The following is a 22,770-nucleotide window of genomic DNA, read 5'->3' as shown; positions in this document are numbered from 1 at the left end:
AAATGAATACCAGCATATAGAAAAAAAAACAGCAAGAAATGAGTTTTCAAGATTTGATGAAAGGGATCATGTTATGCATGGGTCAATGGTGGTAGCACAACTGTATTTGGTAGGTATCTAATTTGGGTGCTCTTTACATTGGTAATTATATATTTCAGACTATTTGTTTTTAAAAGTCTGATTTCCTGATGAACTCATCACTCACTGCCGTGAGATGCTTCCCCACTTACCCATAACCAGAAAGGGGAGAGAAGATCATCATGTAATTACTCTAATAACTATAGAATTCTAAATATTAGTTCTGTATCTAAAATGCTCAAATAACAATGATGGAAATATTGTGCATGTGACCCTGAAAAGATTTATTTCCCAAGCTTCCATGTTGTAGGAGATAACTGTTACATTCTAATCTCTGTTTCTTTCATGTAATGTTATTCTTATGTTGAATAGTACAAAGGACCTTAAGCCCTTTGTGCAGATGTATATTTTCTTGGCTCAAGCCCTCACCCAGACTCTGGAAACTTCAATTTAGTGGACAATATATGTCTCCCCAATGGTAAGCACCCTGTTTCCAAAGAAACAATAAGATTTTAGTAACGGCAATCAGGCAATATTATAGTCTAAATATGACCAGACCCGACTGCACAACCTCACAGCAACTTTGGAGCATAACTCAATATTCCACTTCATTCTTCAAACAAAAAATGTTTTTCAAAATGTATTAGTAAGAATTAGAAAGTTTACTTTCTGAAAAGGGAGATAGAGGTTTTATATCACGTATTAAATAAAATCACCCAATAAAATCCCACCTAGACATCTTTATTTCTCTTTTATTCCATCACCCATGCACCACTGTGTCTTCTCTTTTTGCCTTCATTGATCCTCTCCTTCTCCCAGCCTCTACTTACCCCCACCCACCATCATCTAAAACTGCATTGATTTATAGGATAACTACTAACTGTACATGGACATTTAAATTTGTTGTATTAAATTAAATGAAGAATTCAGATTCTCCAGTACACTAGCCACATTTTAAGTGCTCAGTAGAGTTGTGCGGCCAGTGGCTACCATACTGGACAGCACAGATAAAGAACATTCCCTTTATTACAGAAATTTTTATTGGCCAGCAATTAAACTCAGCAATTAAACTCAGATCCAAGCTTAATATGTCATTTTTCGGAAAAAAAAAAAATAGAAGAAGAATGAAGAGTCGTCCATGTTGCTCACTTACCTTTTACTCTTGGTAGGAAGAGCTTCTTCGTCAAAAAAAAAAAAAAAATAGAAGAAGAATGAAGAGTCGTCCATGTTGCTCACTTACCTTTTACTCTTGGTAGGAAGAGCTTCTTTATCCAGCAGGAACTTGATAGCAACATAGTCTCAAATATACTTTCTTCTCTTCTAGGAAAGAAAAAAGAGACAGAAAGAGGGTAAGGAGGAAAAGTTACAAGCTGTATCTTCATTCAAACCAGGGGAGAGAACATTTGAAAATTCCAAATTGTATGTACCAGCAAAAGCAAATAAAACCAGCAAAATTTGCATGGAAAACTACAGCAGCCTGATAGGTAAAGAAGAGAGGATAAAGGAGGACTAGCAAGGGCAGATCTCAGAAATGACCAGCAAATGTTAACTTCTAGAAAGAAAAACCCCCTATTAAATAGAAACTGCTGTGATAAGGCAGATTTCTAACGGGGCACAATTACTGTGGCTGCTGTGACATAAGGTAGTGAAAGTCCCCTGGGAGCCTGTCAGTGGCAGATCTAAGAAAGCACCATCTTTCAAAAGAGAAGAGGACGCTTTGGAAGGCAGAGCCTGTGCTCTTGGTAGCAGTGTTTAGTGAAGGAACCATGGTCTCAGGCTAGGTCTGAGAGGCAGAGCAGGCATGGCTACACAGAGGGGTCATATTTAATCAAACACTCCATCTCTTTAGCCCCACACTCCTGGAAAACTCCTACTTCCACTCCAACTGAAGTGTCCTGCTAATACCTTGCATGGAAAATTCAGTTTGTTCAAATCTGAGCAAAAACAACAGCAACAAAATAACCCAGCATACTGCTAGAAGTTGAATTGTGTCTCCCAAAAAGATATGTTGTAATGCTAACCCCCCAGTACCTCCGAATATGACCTTATTTGGAAATAAGGTCATTGCAGATGTAATTAAGATATCAAGATGAGGTCATATTGGAGTAGGGTGTACTCTTAATGCAATATGACTTGTGTCCTTATAAGAAAAGAAGAGACACAGAGACACAAGAGGAGAATGCCTTGTGACGATGGAGGCAGAGATTGAAGTGCTGCAGCTGTAAGTCAAGGAAGGTTAAAGATTGCCAGCAAACCATTAAAAGCTAAGGATTCTTGCCTACAGTTTTCAGAGGGAGCATCGCCAATCAGACATTTTGATTTTGGACTTCTAGTCTCCAGAACTATGAGACAATAAACTTCTATTATTTTAAGCCATCACTTTGTGGTACTTTTTTATGACAACCCTAGGAAATTGATACAAGCTTTTCAAAGATACTATAAAAACAGGGAATGCTTTATTTTGAAAGAAAATGCCCAGAAAAAAATATCTCAAAAAGATAAAGTGACAATACAACCTTTCACCACAATTAAAGAAAGAATTACAGCCATGAAGGAAATACAAGGGCTCAGGAAGATATGACTGGATAAGAGAAGCTGGATATCTAGACATATGGTGATAAAGTGAAAACTGATAAAATTTGGAAAACAAGGGAAGAAAAAGAAGTATTTTAGAAACTAAACTGTAGGATCATAAGTGATAGTATCACCAAAGAAAGCACAATAAGAGTTGTGTATGAGAAAATAAAATGAAATTAAAATGAACAGAAATAAAAATATGAAAAGGACTGAAGAGAATATGATACATAAAAGACAGAAAAATGTATATAATCTTCACAGAATTGGAACCCCAAAGAAAACCAAAACAATGGAAGAGAATGGATATTTTATTTTAGTATTATTTATTTATTTACTTTTGGCTATGTTGGGTCTTTTTTGCTGTGTGCAGGCTTTCCCTAGTTGTGGCGAGCGGGGGCTACTCTTCGTTGTGGTGCGCAGGCTTCTCATTGCGGTGGCTTCTCTTGTTGTGGAGCATGGACTCCAGGCACGCGGGCCTCAGTAGTTGTGGCACGTGGGCTCAGTAGTTGTGGCTCACGGGCTCTAGAGCACAGGCTCAGTAGTTGTGGCCCACAGGCTTAGTTGCTCTGTGGCATGTGGGATCTCCCCAGACCAGGGATCGAACCCGTGTTCCCTGCATTGGCAGGCGGATTCTTGACCACTGCACCACCAAGGAAGTCAGAATATTTTAAATATAATTCAAGAAAACTTTCTTAAATAAAAGAAGACTTTGATCCACCTCTTGAAGAAGAAACCATAACCCAAAAAAGGGAAATACTATAACACAGAATGATCAATATTGAAACAGAACCTAAAAAAAAATTATTAAAAAATTTTAAAGATAAAGAATCTTTGGGCAGCAGGAAGAAGGTCATTTTAAGTGAAAGAAAATCAAGCTGATACCAGACTTCCCTTAGTAATTTTCTACCTGAAGACAGAGAAGAAACACTTGCAAGGAAAGAGACTATGAGCCAAGCTTTTTATACCTAACCAGACTGTCCTTTAAGTATAAAACTATAGACAAACATTATTTTTTCAGACATATCTGCATGAATTCAAGGAGCATCAGTCACACAAGCCTCTCTTAAGAATACTATTAAGAGAAAAGATCCAACTAACTAAAATATGATAGGAAAATAGAAAAAGGACAGGTGGTAACATTTTAATATATTTAAGACACATTTAAGATAAAAACAGAGTTACAACTGATACAATAAAAAGAATGAAATATAGCATAATTTGAACAAGTATAAATAGTATTAAAAAAATAAAAGGGAGAGAAAAGGTGTAAGTAAACTAAGCTCACCATTGCTTTTCTAAAAAGCTAAAAATTAAATTATATTATTTACAATCGGCAAACCACATAAATCTTAAGCATTTGCCTCTAATTGTCTATCCAGATAAACTCTATTGGTTCCATGGGATGATGGAGTGACTTTCAGATTGTTATGCAGGGCTTGATCTGTAGATAACTACTGAACAAAACAAGTCATAAAATGGGGACAGCTTACATATCAGAAATGGCACAAAATGTCATTTACTGAATCTAATTTAAGCCTTATTGATACTGCAATAACTGGCTTCCTAATCTTAGTTCTTCCCCTATGCTCTCCTTTTCTCCTTTTCTATCTCTTTTCTTCTGGCCATCCTCTTCCCACCCTCCTTCCCTCTTCTTTCCTTCCCTCTTAATGTCTCTCTCTCTTTCTCTCCTCTGTCTTTCACTCTCTCTCTTTTCTACACAAACCACAGAAGATTGACACTGCGTACGTCAGCCTGAGGTCAGAATATTTCAAGTAAAATTGCGCTTTGGTTGTATAAGTGGTTGTCTAGGAAGATAATGCAATCTAAGTAACCACAACAAAAATTGGCAAATAGAAAGGGAATGTATTAGAATAGCTCAGAGAATCAGAACGAAAGTAAAGAACCAGGCTATGGAAGGACAAAAATCAGCTCTAGGTAGCAGGAACTGATGAATAGCCTTTTCATATGCTACCCTTGAGGAGAATGAGTTCTAACTTTATGAAGCATTTTTGATGCTCTGATTAAAAGTAAAATTCCAAGAAACTATATGGATCACATGTTTTAACATTTGATTATATCCAATGGGAAAATATAGTAGGCCCACATGGAAGAAAATTCACCAGGAAAAAGTAGAATAAATTCTGAGTGACCATAGCAGTGAATGTCCACTAGAAATGTCATGATCATTGTGTCTCCACTGGTGGGTTGGAAGAAAGGGTCCAGAACAATTCATTCAAACCTCAGAGATGTTAGAGAAGCTAAGAAGCAGAGAAGAGCTGAAGAAGACTCAAGAATTGGAAGCAATTTATGGGAGCTCTTACTGCTTATCTCCTCCTCCCATTCACCATCGCTTTCCCAAACTCCTTCATCCCACAGAACTTATTCTGTAACTCTTGCTTGTTCATATCTTTCTCCCTCTGGCATGGCCTGGCTCCTGTCAAAGACATAAAAGTTTTCCAGTTGTTTCCACCTCTCTGGAATTCCGACACAGCCTCTCTAAGAGAATGTGCCTGAAGTATCCCATCTTCTCCATGGCACTAATTGAATCAGAAGTAGATACCTATCAAAATCATCTCTGTACCCCTCTATGGTACCTGTGCCCACTTGAAGGCGGCCTTGGAACTTTCAGACTTTCAGCTCAAAGGGCTGCTCTAAGCTTTCTGAAAATGTATTTGATCTCCTTAAGTCAGGTCTTTTCTGAAGAACCACTGGTGGTTGGAAAGATACTGCCAAACCCAGGAACAGTTTGTCCAAGGCCAATAAGTTGGCAGCAGTTTTTTTGTAAGTTTTGCAATTCTGTACAAAATTTTATTTTCTGATTTGATATTGTAAAGATTCCATCTGCCTCCACTTTGGGGCAGTTTGGAATGCGCTGGAAAAAATGTAGGGAGTAATCAAATCTCTCTTAGGTGGATTTTTATTTTTGTTATGGCGCCATCTGGAATTAAAAACAAAACAAAACAAAACAAAAAAAAGAGTCGCTACATAAGCCATCTGCTACTGAAGGCCTTTGGCTCTTTATTTCCATACCTACTGCCAAGGGAGGTCCCTAAGACATTATAATTCCAAGTTTAGGATTCCAAATCCCAGCCTTTTAAGTAGCAGCAAAACAGTAGCAGTGGAAACACAATAGCAGATACTTGCCACTTCTGTACATTTTGAATATTTTTATGTTCATAAGAAGTTCATTTTGAGATAAACACGAATATGAAAGAGCAGAATGGCATTTTAATCACTCTTAAGCAGGAAAAGATAACTATTTTTTGGCATGGAAACTTTCTACTTTTAGTAAGAGAAGAGTGAGAGCAGGCAGAGAACACTGTCAGTTCCACCAGGTTTAATTCATTGTTGAAACCAAACAAAAATAGCCTCTCACAGCTTCCATTGTTCTCCAGCTGTTGACTTCAAAATGCTTGCTGTCTCCTTCCTTGTGACTAATCATCATGGTTGCCTGGCTTCCTTTCTTGATTTCCTACCAGAAGCTGTGATGTGTCATAGGAAGAGAGGGCAACCCTCCCAACGTTTCTTTCCAGGCCTTTTGAACACATCGTCCTGGAGCACTTGTCGTTTTCTTCAAATCCCTGAATTTCTTGACCTGCCTGGACTCAGAGGCTGTGTTTGTGAGCATGTATGCTTTAGCCATTTGATAACGGAGCAGAAGTGGCTTCCTGTTTTAAAGAAGTCAAAAGATGTGAGTCTGGGATGTGTGCACAAGTCTTAGGCCTAATGCTTTTCCCCTTTGAAGAATCTCACTCTACCACTTGCTCCTTTATTGGAAAGAGCCCCAGATTACTAAAAGTATAGTCTGCTTTCTGAGTTTAGCAGTTACTAAAAGGGTCACATCATGTGTATTAACAGAATCCCTTTTTTTAAAAGTTGAATGTCAAACTTCTAGCAACTTAACACTTCAGAGCATACAGATGAACTTCAAAGTTAAAGGAAAAGGCCACTAACATAGTTGCAAAACCTCCATGCACTAAGACCCAGACACTCTGCACATAGAAAAGTTTTAAAACTTAAAACACTGCCTGGTGTATATTAAATAATACATAGGCATTTGTGTTTATTATCAGAACTTATTAGCTGGTTTTACATATAAATCTGGCAAAATGAGTTATAGTTATCAGGAAATAAGAAAAAAAGATTACCAAAAAGCATTTCTGAATGATGGTTAAGGGTAACAACAAAATGAAAATGTTGTGAAAATCTATACCTGACATCTATCTATAATAATGAGACAGAAAATTTACAAACACAGTTACAGTAGTTGGCCCATTTAAACTGCCAAAGGCTCTGAAATACGTCAGATTACCGTTAGAGATACCGCCCTAATGATCACAGTGAGGCCCTAAGGTCATCGAGGGAAATCCAATTAGGTTTTTCCTAATATAAGAATGCAATGCAAGGTAATATAAAAAATAATTAAGTAGGGGCTTCCCTGGTGGCGCAGTGGTTGAGAATCTGCCTGCCAATGCAGGGGACACGGGTTCGTGCCCCGGTCCAGGAGGATCCCACATGTCGCGGAGCGGCTGGGCCCATGAGCCATGGCTGCTGAGCCTGCGCATCCGGAGCCTGTGCTCCGCAACGGGAGAGGCCAGAACAGTGAGAGGCCCGCGTACCGCAAGGAAAGAAAAAATAATAATAATTAAGTAAATAAAGTTCAAAAGGGGTGGACTGACGCAGTAAATAGGATTTTCATCAACTATCTTGAAAAATCTACTTAACTAGGGCAGCTCATTCATCAACAACCTTAGTTCTCAATGAGGCCTTGCTAAATATACGGATGCTGTTCAATTTGAAGAAATTCCATCACATAGTCTAATGCCGTCTATGGGCATGGGTTAAAGGCTGAGGTGAACTCCACAGTCCCCTCCCCATGCTGCACCACGTCTGGCTCCCCTTAGAAAAGAGCTGTATGATGGTTAGGAAGCCTCCAGCTTGCCTTTCAGAAGAATGCAACTTTTTTGCTCAGAATGCGTCATCATGATCTATTTGCAACCCCCTAATTGGTGTGTATACCGGCATTGGTTCTCCACAGTCCGCTGAGGCAGCCTTGTTCAAACTTATGATTCACAGTATCCTTCAGTTACATCTCTTGCCCATCTGTGTTTGCTACAGGCTCCCTCCAGGTCACCACACATATTTTCCTCCTCCATCATCATCAAAACCACTCGCTGCCACGTTGCACCTCACACGTCCGTCCAGTTCATTTATTTGCATGCCTTTGTTCCCAGTGTGGCCTCTCCCTGAAGGTGTCTCTCACTCTCTACTCTTTCCAGCCAGTTACCAGCACATTTGCCCCTAGCTCAGTAGTTCTCCACTTGGGCCGATTTTCTCCCCTAGAAAATATTTGGCAATGTCTCAAGATTTTTGTAATTGTAACCTGGAGAAAGGAACTACCAGCAGGTAGTGGGTGGGCCAGCGTGCTGCTAAACACCTTACAATGCACACGCCAGTCCCCCTCCACAAAAGGTCACCCAGTCCAGAACGCCAGCACGGTCAAGGCTGGGAGACCCTGCAATCTCTTCAAGATTCTTGTCTTCAAGTTTCAGTTCAAATCTCACCTCTGAAAACTTGCCCGCCCTGTATTCCTCGTTGGATGAGTGAGGTTAGCTCTCCCTACTCTTTTCTCTTTTAGTCCTTGATTCGGTGTCCTGTCTTTGAGGTTTCCATACTATATAGCAAAATTGCCTTTGCGTAAGCCCTTTTCCCCAACCGACTGGAAGCTGCTGCTGAGCAGGGGGAGCCCGTTTCATCCAAGTATGACCAACACTCAGACTAGTGTCTGGCCTGTCGTAAGTTTGTTTTTTTGTTTTTTCCAATATTTGAACGATTGAATAAAAAGGGAATAATCTTATGTTAAGTTTTATGCCTTTGTTTTTCTGCTAATTATTTGGCAGCATTAGAGACATCTTGCTGATCCTCTTGAGGATCTTTCAGTATAGAGTAAGTGGTCCTCATCTTCTTACATTTCATTATGTCTGTGTTCTAGACTGTCTCAGCATCTTTGATGATAATCTTCTGACGGTGATAACAGTACATTTATTGCTCACAGCGAGCCCATCTTTCACTGCTAATAATCTGTGTTGGAATTATTTTCTATTTAAGAGGAGAGTCACTGAAGTCACATTGCCTGTGTTCAGATCTGGGGTCCGCCACCTACCATCTGTGTGACCTTGAACAAATTACTTAAAATCTCTGTGCCTAAATTTTCTGTCTGAAGAATCAGGGATGATCTTAGTACAAAACTGATTGATTTGTTATGATGATTAACTGAGTTAATGTTTGTAAAATGCTTAGGACAGCACCTGGCACCTAACAAATGCTATACAAGTGGTTGTTAAACAGGAAAGGAAGGACAGTCTGGTATCAACCTACCATTGCTTGCCATGAATGCATCAAGCCAGGTAAATACATCTCATTCTAACATGTTACTCTGTTCTAATACATTCCTGAAGAGAAATGGATGGAACCATGCTAAAAGATAAGAACATTCATGATATGCCCACTATATGTCCTGGTCAGACCAAAATAACCCTCCAGAGCTCATCAAGCTTTTTTGTGGGCAGGTGATGGAATGTCTTACCATCTTGGCATAGATACAAAAACCACTGATCATCTATGGTTGCCACTGCTGTTGCATTCTAATTTTTCTGCTTCAAACAGTGGCATTTTAATCATTCGCCCATAGCAACTAATGTCCTTTAAATTAACATTAAAAATTCATTCTTTTGGTTTATCCTTCCTGAGTCAACCTAATTAACTATCAGCTGAGAGCCCTTTAAATTGTAATCTGAATATGCTACATTTTCTAATTTATAATGCCTCATTTAGGCAAATTGAAAACTCAAAAAGGGAGTGAATTGATTAATGTTAATTAAAGACTACAGCATGAAACAAAGATGCCAGGTCAATATTTGGAGTGTGTGTGGAAAGCCACTGTTGGGACTAAGCTGACCCTTTGTAGCATATAGCTTCAGAGAAAACGCTTTGCTATGGTGGCTTTGTACAGAATGGGAAACGGAAGCCAGAGATAAGACTAGAAGTAGCACTGAAGACAGCATATACCTGTATATTACATATATTATATATGTAATATTACATATTCTCTGTAATAAGAAACCAAATAAACAAATCAACCTTGGATGTTTTTTACAACATTTTTCTAAACTTCTCCTTTTATATCTTTAATCAGCGAATATTTTCTGAATACCTCTGACATATAAGGTTTCATTAGCCACAAGGGGAATGCCAAGATAAGAGGGTCATCATCCAAAGAACTTACAGTGTAGAGCAGCACTGTCCAGTTTCTGTGATGATGAAAATGTTCTCTATCTGCTCCATCCAATACAGTTGCTACGGGTACATATTCAATACTGGAAATGTGGCTTGTGTGACTGAGGAATTAACTGGTTAATCTAGTTTAATTTTAATATAAAAATCCACATGTGGCTACCACATTGCATATCTCAGGTCTAGAAGGTGAGAGATACTGAATGCTGTTTATTTCTGTTAGTTAGAGATTTCCAAAGTCTGTTAGTCAATCTTTCTCTCATGTCGTGATATTGAACTCTTGCACCTATCTCTCTCTCTATTTCTCTTTCTCTCACATACAGGCACACCCCCCACACACACACGCATGCACACACCTCTTTGTTTTCTATTCCATGTATTATTCATCAACGTAAACTCATTTTCCTCAGGGTTGTGATGATCAGCTTGGAGACACAAAGAGTTTCTGGAGTGAGGAAGAGAAAACAGTTTTATAATAAACATTATAGTTCTATAAGAAAATGAAAAATACTTATATCTAAACTGTAGGAAAGTAAATTGGAGGGAGAGTTTGGGGGATACAAATGATTCTCAACTGAAACTTGAACCTGTTCCCAAGGAGGAGTATCAGAATCTAGAAAGGAGGAGGAGAGAGGCTATGAGATTTTTATGTTGAACTAATTGGTGTGTGGGCTTACTAACTTTAAGAAATACTACCTAGGGCTTCCCTGGTGGCGCAGTGGTTGAGAGTCCGCCTGCTGATGCAGGGATCGCGGGTTTGTGCCCCGGTCCGGGAAGATCCCACATGCCGTGGAGCGGCTGGGCCTGTGAGCCATGGCCGCTGGGCCTGCGCGTCCAGAGCCTGTGCTCCGCAATGGGAGAGGCCACAACAGTGAGAGGCCCGTGTACCGAAAAAAAAAAAAAAGAAATACTACCTTAACTTTAAAACAGTTAAAACACATTGTTACTAAAGTGCTGAGGGCTCTTTTCACCCCATAAGCCAGCATGCACATAACCATTATCTCAAGGGACATCAGAAATTCACTGAATGTTCTAGGGACCAACTGCTGGGTGGTCCCAGCGTTCTCCACAGAGTTGCTGACACAATTACAAGTTGTATATAATGGACAATATAATTTGGATTTTACCTTAATATTCTTAAATGAAAACAAAGGTGCTAGTAATATAGTTATGAAAAACTGGTTTTATTCATAGTTTAACAAACCACTATGAGTAAACAAAATACATTCAAAGTATGATAACAGTGGAACTCATTATTCAAGCCAAATATTTAAGAGGGTATTTTTTTTCCCAAATTCAAATCTATAATCCAATAGGAGTATTTTACATGTAAGAGCCAATTTCATGAGGTTTGCTGAATTGAATTATTTTTTCAAGTTATTTTATGTTCATCAAAAATGGATTTCAGATTTGATCATCTTCTCTGTTGAGCCATTAAATTATGTCCCTTTATTCACCCCATCTTTTTGTGCTTGACTTGAACTATACCAATATTGCCACCTATAGGTCAAAATGATTTCTTTTCTTTCTTTTTTTTTTTTTTGGTGTGTTTCTCAAGACCAAGAACTAAAAACCCTTGGAGATTAGATCATCCTGGATAGTTGAGTTTGACAGCTTCTTAGGATCCAGGCTTTCACCCACGTTTTTTCTTTTTTAAAAAAATTAACTTTGGACAGAAAACTTTTTCGAAGATATTAAGTTCCTGATTTCTCAGCTGCTGAACTGAAAATAATTAACATCTTTTTGATGACTAAGAAGGGTACGCATCAGTATGAATTATTCTACTTGCTTATTTGGCCCTAAGCAAACTCATCCCAGATTGCTGCATTCTTTCCGTATTTCACTCAGTAGAATATCCAGTCACTTGTCTGGACCACCCATTCACTTTTCACTGCCATCAATATATACTCCTCTTTGGCAATTTCCACTCTTTCATATGTTGCTCCCAGTTTCTGTAATTAGAAACCAAACAACTACCCTAGTTAGTGTTGTTCGCAAAATAAGGGTAATTTAGAAATGAGTTTGTAACTAAAGAATTCATAAACGTTATTTTAGGGATTTTGTGACTCTGATTTTCTCTTCAGATAAATTTTTGTAACTTGCTTTTCGATGCACAGCGTATTCCTAAGAGGTGAAATTACTGAACAGGCATTCTGGATAGGTGACTCATCAACTCTAATTATTTCTAAGACATTATTTCTAATACTGCTCCCATTATTTAACTTTTTTATTTTTAAATGTGATAATTCTTTATATTTGAAATAAAGTGTCAATTTTTAATAAAATATTTTTATGATGTTAAACATATTTGAAAACCTGTTATCTTCCCTAAGACTTCCAATTCCAGTTTCAGTATGCCATGTAACAGTTACTAAAAATGTTATATGTTTCTCCAAATTAGCAGAATGTATTATTCTGAGCAAAAGTTAACGAACTTTAATCAACCATGTAGCATACAGAACATTATTTATTAATTTTTAACTCATTGCCCTCATAGATAAGTCATACCTGGCAGGCTTTTAAAAACTAAATCACTCCCAAACTTTTAACTTAGAAGTACCATATTCAGGTGATTCGGGTAAAGCCTCGGACAATACTTCAGCACTTCAGAGACATCTGAAGCCGACTTTATAGCCTATCTTCTACTATAGATTTTAACATTCATCAATAGCATTCTAATTCACAACTTTTCAGGGGGAAAAAAAGAGATCCAGTTAGCCATCCACGATCTTTATTTGGAGAAATTGCTTATTACATTTCTATATCAAATATTTGATTTTTATTATTTTTAAAACAAATATCAGATAAGCAATCCATAAATAAAGAGAAATTAGTTAAATTGGAGAGATGCTCAGAAGGTATACCATCTAGTCCCTCTTGAAAAGGCTGCTAGACAAACAGTGTTTCTCCAGATACCCTATGAAGAAGAAAATCCCAGAGTATTTGGGATTTCAGTGAACTTGGGAAACACCTCATAGTATAACCCCTTCTTAGATATTCAAAATCACTTTATAGTGTTAAATACTAACAATCACACAATGAAGAAATATATGCCAATTTTACCCAAATTTCCCCAATTCATTGGACCTTGGAATCCACTATATCTGGGCACATATTCTGGTCGCCACTGGGCTGCTCACAGATATTTTCTTCTCCCCTCCTTTGAGGCCATGATAGATTTACACTTCTTTACTCCTTTTAAAGTTTGAAATCACAAAGTCATCTGTGTTTGTCCAGGGAAGTGCCGCAATCATAACCTAGGGCGTTTCGTGGCTGAGCTTTACGGGCCACTGTGCAATTTGCCACATTTCCCTTTCCCTGCAAGCATGGGTCAAAGTAGAACCTGGGTCAGGGAATGCCTATAAGCCCCCTGCTACCTACAGGAGGTGAAGAGTGAGCAAGAAATACCTTCTGTTGGACTTTAAGCCTCAAATCTGAGGGATCTGAGGGCTATTTGTTATGGCTGCATAACTTAGCTCATTCTGAATGATACACTGGACTGTGCAGCCAAAAACTTTACAGTATCAAATGATTCATAAGATTCCCAAGATGAACCATAGCTCCAGATGCAAATTTTAATGAAGTTCTATAGTAGCTCTGCTTTCTTTAAAATTCTTAGATATTTCAATAAAGGAAAGTGGATGCATTAAAAATGTCTGGTAAAATCGTGATCAACCCAGAGGACCTCAGTTCATGGTTGGACTGCAATCTCTGAAACTCTGGCAGGCACACAACAGAATTTAGTAAGTATCTATTCTATTGGCTCACCTCCCCAGTAGCATTTCTTTCCGCATACTATTTCCGCCAAAGCAACCTCATATTGTTCTTGCTATCCTCATAGGATTAAAAATTCCTACAGTATAAGTCAACCTATGAACTTGATGAAGAGGCTGACTCAATGTTAGTGTTTTTCCTGAATAGCTCTCCCCATTTGCTTTCTGGACATTAAAAAAAAAGACTAAATTTTTTTAAAAATTTGGTGCTCCAGTCCCAAATGGAGTTCAGATTTCTCTATTGAATAAACTAGAAATAAAAGAACTTTTTAAAGTGTAGACTGAAGGAGGGACAATTGATGTTATGTGTGAGGATATAAAACAGCTGCTTTTTCCTGCCAGGAATCAGGTTTCTAAATAAAGAAAACTTCACAACATCAGTTTACACTTATGTTTGGTACTGACCTTTTCTAAAACCATTATAAGAGAAAACTCAACATGAAATAATCTCTCAGTTGTGAGAAACACATTGCTGTGGACTTTCCAACCACCCTAGTCTTTATCCCCATACTTTTTTCCCCCCTCAGAACCTTGGAAAAACTGAACCACTGACATAGTTTAGATCTAACTAAAAAGAATAAGAGCTTATTTTCTGCTAAAGTAGTGAAGTATTCCCTTGATTTGCTCAGCTTCTCAGTAGAAACATTAATTTCTTAATCTTCCAGAATTTGCTTATTTCTTCATTTAATAATCACTGAGTAATGAGTGTCCACTATGGACTAGTTATTGGACGTCACAAAGAAAGCAGTCAACTCATCTTCTCTGCCTTTAAAACAATCCAAAATCTTGAACTGTACTTTCCAATACACTAACCACTAACTATGCATCACTATTTAAATTAAATTAAGTAAAATAAAAATTTAATCAGTCACATTAAACCTATTTTAAGTGTTCAGTAACCACAAGTAGTTAGTGGTTACCACATTAGACATTACAGATGTAAAACATTTCCATCATCACTCAAGGTTCTATGGAACAGTGTAGATATAGAACATTAACATCATCAGAGAAAGTTTTATTAGATAGCATAGGCTCTAAATAATAAAACTGACATGTCTGTAAGATAATACAGTGATGACAGTCTTAAGTAAGGAGCACATAATGTCAGTGATATATAACTTTGCTTGGGGATATTAGAGGAATACAAACAAGATTAAGTAGAAGATGGCCAGGAGGAAAAGGAAGGTCATTGGAGACAGAAATGTTGACATGTTTCAAGGCTCAGGTGCCTGACATAATGTGTATTTTGGAACTAGGAGGAAACTTAATATGGCTAGAATGGAACATGGATATAGGGGGACAGTATGAGATGAACATGTAAACTTTACCCAGGGTCAGACCTTGAAGGGTTTGTGTGCCATATTAAAAGTTATTAACGGCCGGGTGGGAGGGCGGGCGGCAAAAAAAAAAAAAAAAAAAAAAAAAGTTATTAATGTGAATCTCTAGGAAAGTCAAAACATATTTTAAGCAGAAGTGTAGCATGGTCATATATTTTTTAGAAATATAATTCAAAATCTGCCAAAGATGGATTAGTAAACTGAGGCAAACTTCTAAATGAAATATGTGGAAATGACAGAAAAGAGAAGACTAAATAAAACCAAACCAAAATGCTGGAATTTTAAAAAATATACAGTTTTGTGAATTCAAATAGAAAAAATAAAACAGGAAAAAAAATAGAGAGCATGGCTGAAGCCATTGGTCTATAAGGCTTCATATTCATAAGTGCTCCAAGTCAGGAGGACCAGCACTAGATTTACTGCCTGAAGCTCAGACCGGTAAAAAAATCAAGCCATTTCTTGCATACATGAGTAGATTTGAAATACTCCTAATATCATGCAGGAACTAAATAGCCAGAACAAATGGAATAATACCTTTGAATTTCTAAAGGAAAATAACTATCAAATTAGAAATATAAACCCAGTTATACTATCATTTAAAAATCAAGGCAATACAATTCAGCAGTTGATCACTCAGTTCATGGGCAGATGAAGAAGACAACTAGCTTCAAGAATTAATGTAAATTACAGGACACACTGATCACCAACACTTTGAACACACTTGCAGCCCTGGGTTCTTCCCAAAGCTACACCAAAAAAAAAAAAAAAAAAAAATCCAGGAAAATAAACATATTGTTAGCTATTAAAATAAGTCAGGAGATTTTAACACCCACAGTCCCTTCTTAAAAAATTAATTAAGGGATGCACTTGAGCAAAAAAAAAAAAAAACAGTCAAATCCAGAGGGAAATCAGGATACAGAAGAAAGAATGCTGTCCACAGCAATTTAAAAAGAGGTTACTTAGATTAATTATTAACTGGAAAAAATAAACTGTAAAAAACACTGTAAAACTTATTTTATTAACTTTAAAAATATAGTATCCAATATTTCATGTTAAAAATAAAGCTAAAGATTTCCAGTTTGTGGTCTGGCATATAAAGAGCTTGGAAGTCATCACACCATCCTAACAATAATCAAAAAGCTGAACAAACTGAAAATCAACAAGTTTTCTTAGATACGTTAGAAAACTGAGGTCACAGGGAAAACCACTGCACCAAACCAATGGAGAGACAGATAGGCATATACAAAGAATCATAACTTCTTGTTGCAGAAACCCATGAGCATCAACCCACATCAGAACCAGTGCTGTGGTGGAAAAACCTAAACTGCAAATTGGGGAATTCTACCAAACATTTAAGGAAGAAACTATACCAATTTTCTACAATCTCTTCCAGAACACAGAAGCAGAGGGAATGTTTTCTAACTCATTCTATGAGGCCAGCATTACTCTAATACCAAAACCAATAAAGACATTGTGAGAGAAGAAAACTACAGATCAATAACTCTCACATACATGGATTCAAAAATCCTCAATAAAATATTATTAAATATAATCCAACAATGTATGAAAAGAATCATACACAATGACTAAATAGGATTTACTCCAAGTATGCAACATTTGGAACATGGTTCAACATTTGAAAATCAGTTTATATAATCCATGACATCATCAAGCTAAAGAAGAAAATCCCATGATCATTTCAATTTATGCAGAAAAAGCATTTAACAAAATTAACACCCATTAATGATTTAAAAAAAAATCTCAGCAAAGTAGAAATAGAGAGGAACTTCCTTAATTTGATTAAGAAAGTCTAAAAAATACCCTATAGTTAACATCATACTTAATGCTGAGAAACTAGAAGCTTTCCCCTAAGATCAGATACAAGGTACAGATGTCCCCTCTCACCACTCCTTTTTAATATCATATTGGAAGTCCTAGCTAATGCAATAAGACAAGGAAAGGAAACTAAAAGTATACAGAATGAAAAGAAAAAAAAAACTATCTTTGTTCATAAATGACATGATTATCTATGTAGAAAATCCTAAAGAATGAACAACAAAAAAATTTCCTGGAAAGAATAAGTGATTATAACAAGGTTGCAGGTTATAAAGTTAATATACAAAAATTAATCACTTTCCCATATGCCAGCAATTTGAAATTAAAAACACAACAGCACTTATATTAGCACTCAAAAAGTTGAAATACTTAGGTATAAGTCTAATAAAATATGCACAAGCTCTATACGAGAAAAACTACAAAACTCTGATAAAAGAAATTAAAGAGCTAAATAAGTGAACAGATATCCCTGTTTATGGATAAAAAGACTTAATGACAAGATGCAAGTTTTCCCCAACTTAATTATAAATGCAACGCAATTCCAATCAAAATCCCAGAAAGTTATTTCATGGATATCGACAAACTGATTCTAAAATTTACATGGAGAGTCAAAATACCCATAATAACCAACATAACATTAAAGGAGAAGACTGAAGTTGGAGGACTAACACTTCACAACTTCAAGGTTTACGATAAAGCTATAGTAGTCAAGAGAGTGTGGTATTGGTGAAAGAATAGACAAATAGATCAATGGAACAGAATAGAGAATCCAGAATTAGAGCCATATAAATTTGGTCAACTGATCATTGACAAAGGAAAAGAGGCAATACAATGGAGAAAATCTAGACTTTTCAACAAATGCTGGTGAAACAACTGGATGTCCACATGCAAAAAGAAAATGAATATAGACACAGACCTTACACCTTTCACAAAAATTAACTCACAGATCTAAGTGTAAAATACAAAACTATGAAACTCCTAGAAGATAACATAAAAGATCTAGATAACATTAGGTTTGGCAATGACTTTTTAGAAACAACACGAAAGGCACAATTTCTGAAAGAAATAACTGATAAGCTGAATTTCATTAAAATATACATGTATATGTATAATGGAATCATTTTGCTGTACATTTGAAATTAACACAACATTGTTAATCAACTCTACTTCAATATAAAATAAAAATTTTTTTTAAAAAAACTTATGTTCTGTGAAAGATACTGTAAAGAGAATGAAAAGACAAGCCACAGACTTGGAGGAAATATTTGCAAAAGACATATCTGATAATGAATTTGTAACCAAAATATAAAAAGAAATCATACATCTCAACAATAAGAAAACAAACATCCTGACTAACGAATGGGTCAAAGACACCAAAAAAGATAAAGATGGCAAATAACTTGAAAAGATGCTCAACCTCATATGTTGTTAAGGAATTGCAAATTAAAACAATAATGAGATAACACTACATATCTATTAGAATGGTCAAAATCCAAAGCACTAGAAACACCAAAAGCTGACAAGGATGTGAACAGTAGGAGCTCTTATGCCTTGCTGGTGTGCATGTGAAATGGCAAAACCACTAGAAATTCTCAAGAGTGTATTACTTATGACAGTGTGATCTTGGTATAGTGATAGACAAGGAAAACTGATGAAATACCATAGAAAACCCAGGAATAAGTCCACATGAATAAGAAAATCTGACATATGTTCAAGAAGGCATTAAACTAATAAGGAATGCATAGGCTATTTAACAAGTGGTGCTAGGACAACTGATGGTCCACATGAAAAAGCAAATCAAATAAAATCAGATCATTGCACAATATACTAAATCTAATTCTACTTGTCCTTGTAAATTTACAGTAAGACAATAAGTAAATTTCTTAAGACACAAAAGTACAAATCCCAGAATTAAAGATTAATAAAGTTAATCACATTAAAATGATAAACACATAAAAGAGATGCTTTCATAAACAAAGTTAAAAGACAAAACAAACAAACAAAAAAAGACAAAACAGACTGAGAAAAGATACTTGCAATGCATGTAACTGGCAAAAGATGAGAATTCCTACAAATCCTACGAAGAAAAGAAATCTTACAAATCTCACTAATCTGGTGTGAAAAAATGGCAAAAGATGTAAATAGTCTCTTTACAGAAGATAAAGCCCGAATTTCTAATAAATACGTGCAATAATTCTCAATTGAACCTCAATAGTAATCAAAGAGATGCAAATATAACCTTGGCAAAAGTTTTCAAGTAAAACCATGCAGAGATACTGAGATATCTGAAGAAATAAATTTGTTCAGCCACATTGGAGAATAAATTTTCACTAAATTTGTTGCAAATGTGCTTACCTGCAGTCCAGCAATAACACTTCCAAGTATGTATCCTTAAGAAACTCTTATACACGTACACAAGGAAATATACACAACAATGTCCATTATGAGATCATCTATAATAGCAAATGTCTTAAAACAATTTAAATATGGATCATGGTAGATAAATATATTATGGTATATTCAGAAAATGATATGCAAGGGAATTCTATATGTCCAATCAGCAGAGTGAATGTTAAGAGTCATTAAAGAATACGTAACACTCTCCCTTGGCAGCTAAAACTGAGACTACAAATAACAAGATATCAATAGTCAGTCAAGCCTTCACATTTGCTGATCACATCTGCCCTTGTGGTATCTGAAATGTGCTCTTCCAAGGGCACCTGTGAACATGTCAGAAAGAATAAAGTAAATGTCAGGTCAGCACTTCGGAATCTTTGATATAAATGCTCCAGGTTAAGGCATGATTTTGCTAATTAAAGGGTTTAGTTCTTGCATTGCCTTCTTTAAACCTTGACTTTATTGTTTTTTAAAGTTCCAACTCATTATGTCCCTTATGCCACCAAATGTCTTCTTTCTTAATACAATTAAGCATAGACAATATATCTCCTATTCACTGAATTATTGCCCTGTAAGACTCTGTTAGCCCTATGGTTGATTCTAATACTAGAATAAGGAAATGCACTCATGAAGGAATATAAAAGACTTTGTTCCACTTATAGCCATTTCTTTGCCTGGGAGAGGACTTACTTCACACAACTGACTTGCATTCATTCCTAAGTTTAGACACAGATAATCTTTTATTTTGGGGGACTAAAAGAAAATAGCTTGTTTTCTTTCCATTGGGAATAAGTCATCTTAAAACTATACCCAAGAACAGTAACTACAAATTATAACAGTTATTCCCTTTCTTGCTCTCTCTCTACCTCTCTGTCTCTGTCTCTCTCTCCTTAGTACTGCCGACCTTCTGTTATGACTTTGTTAACTCTTGCTGACTAGAGCACAGAGTGCCACATGGTGACCCAGGGTTCAACAACAAACTACAAGAGAAATTAAAATAACTGAAGCAGAGGAGTTTGTTAATCACAGGTCCTGGAGGGGGTACACTGAACGCCACACAGGGAGGTCAAGGCAGAGTGCAGACAAAGAGAGGCAGGCCCTGGAGCACAAGCCTATATTAGGGTCCATGGGTGGAGTGCTTTGGGGTTCCCAGGCTGGGGCGGATTGCTCAATTTAAATCAAAAGAGTGGGGTTTTATCTAAGGAGCCTATAAGGCACATAGACACTGGGAGGCAGTGGAGACTGTTGATCACAAGGGCTGTTGGGGGAGTCATATTATCTGCTCGTGACTCTGTGAGCTGTCATCTAGGGCACGTACTTGCATGAAGGGCTAGCGTCAGTTTAAGGTCCTTGCAGGCCAGAACCCAGTCATATATCCCCAACCTAACTACAATGGAGGCTGTGCAATATGGCCTTTTTATGAGTCCAAGAAGAGGAAGAAGGATTGGTGAGCACCTAAGAAGACTCTGGCACACTATATTCTGATGAGACCAATAAGGAATATTCTGCTCACTGGTACATGCAGTAAAAGTTCCTGATAAATTGTCCAGCAGTCTTCTCATTGTTTCTACCCAGCAAAAACCTGGAGGCTCAGCTGGGTTAAGTCTAAGGCTGCCTATGTCTAGAAGTTGCCTGAAGGTTCAGCACACCCAGAATTCTGAGATCAATCTTGGTTCCTCTCGAGTTAATTTTAGGGATCCAGGTCACTAAGTTACCATCAGGAAGTTAAGTGTTCTCTTACTACAGCTGTGATCTTGTGCCTGTTTCAAATGGTGGGCCCAGGAGACAGACTGCCTGGATGGCCTTCTGTATTGCTACCTATGCACTCTGGCCAACTTACCTCACTTTCCTTCTCTGTAAAACTGGAATGATATATATACTGAACTCCCTAGAAGTCTGTGAGAAATAAATTTGAAAACCTGTGAAAAGCACTTAGCACAGCATCTAGCTCCTCAGCCATTATTATTATCATTATCATCAATATTTACCTATGTAAATTATACAATAATTGGGTCCTTGTCCTATTTCCCCAGAATCTGAATGACTCTCAATCTTTGCATACATCCAGGGAAAGGCAGTCTGTAGCTTTGGGAGTGGGAACAGGTCAGGGAGATAGTTCAGAGAGTGAGATCATGAGATAAATTGTGAGTGAGTAGGGCCCTGAAAATGAGAAATCTCGAACTCCCTAAGCCAGAAGCCCATGAACAACAGTGAGTTAAAAGAAGATAGTCCAGCAGCAAGGCCACTATTCTGTTAGATTCCAGTACCCAAAGAATCACCACTGAGCTTAGGTGGGTCAGGATTGAACAGAATCAAGAGAAGGGCGATCTGTGGCCAAGTTGGGTCAGACATCCAAAGATGTACAGGCAGCATGACCCTGTTCCAGTAGTTTGAGTGGGTAGAACCAAAAAAGGGGGAAGAGTGGCTGCTAGAAGTGACAACAATAGAAATAAAACACTTGTACAAATTAGAAACAATTTTGCTGAGGCTGTCTTTTTTTGTTTGTTTGTTGTTTTTTTGCGGTACGCGGGCCTCTCACTGTCGTGGCCTCTCCCGTTGCGGAGCACAGGCTCCGGACGCGCCGGCTCAGTGGCCATGGCTCGCGGGCCCAGCTGCTCCGCGGCACATGGGATCTGCCCGGACCGGGGCACGAACCCGTGTCCCCTGCATCAGCAGGCAGATTCTCAACCACTATGCCACCAGGGAAGCCCGAGGCTGTCTTTTATTCATAGTTGACGTGCTGCACTTTTCTTCTGAAAATCTTTGCCCTAGTCTGTCATTTCACTTCTCCAAGGGCCTGCCTAGTTCTGTTCAGTAATCTTACCTCTCCTCCTCAGTCTCTGAGATTATCTCCCTTTAAGACTGCCACATCTCCCTGGTGTATATTATACCTGGACCTCAACCTGTTCACATTCTAGATCTATCACCTCTGGTTCCAATAATCCACTGGTTTACCTATTTGATTATGTACCAAAATTTAGTTTTAACACCTACTTTCTGGCCCTTGAAAATTCTATTGATTTATCAGATCCTAAACTTTCAGAGTTTAGCTAGTCGTACTACATTTCAAGTCCTGACCCTGCCTCTTCTCATGTTTGGCAAATCCTCTCCGTAAGGAAGACTAAATTCAAGTTAGTCTTTAAAGAATTACACTCAGGACTTCCCTGGCGGTCCAGTGGTTAAGACTTCTCCTTCCAATGCCGGGGGTGTGGGTTCTATCCCTGGTTGGGGAGCTAAGATCCCACATGCCTCACGGCCAAAAAACATAAACAACAGAAGCAATGTTGTAACAAATTCAATAAACACTTTAAAAATGGTCCACATCAAAAAAAATCTTTAAAAAAATTAAAAAATAAAGACATCACATTATTTTAAAGTTACATCAAGAACTCAATCCATCAATAGGAAAACTTTTCCCTTTTTGAAGTTTACTAGGCTTGCTTTAAATTTGGGTTGAAGTTTCTTTTAAATTCTCTGGC

The 22,770-nt window shown here is 37.4% G+C and overlaps 1 long non-coding RNA gene across 1 annotated transcript in view; it reads right to left on the bottom strand.

The window, feature by feature from the left end:
- Positions 1 to 979: 979 nt before the first annotated feature.
- Positions 980 to 22,770, bottom strand: part of LOC307186165 — a 161,800-nt gene continuing 140,009 nt past the window's right edge. Inside the window, exon 4 of the long non-coding RNA XR_013828259.1 lies at positions 980 to 1,398. This is a non-coding gene — a long non-coding RNA (uncharacterized lncRNA). The remainder of the gene's footprint in view (positions 1,399 to 22,770) is intronic.

The sequence above is a fragment of the Stenella coeruleoalba genome, assembly GCF_951394435.1.
Source record: "Stenella coeruleoalba genome assembly, chromosome: 4".
Lineage (NCBI taxonomy): Eukaryota > Metazoa > Chordata > Mammalia > Artiodactyla > Delphinidae > Stenella > Stenella coeruleoalba.
The sequence above is the reverse complement of the archived record's forward strand: the minus strand, read 5'-3'. Positions and strand labels throughout refer to the sequence as shown.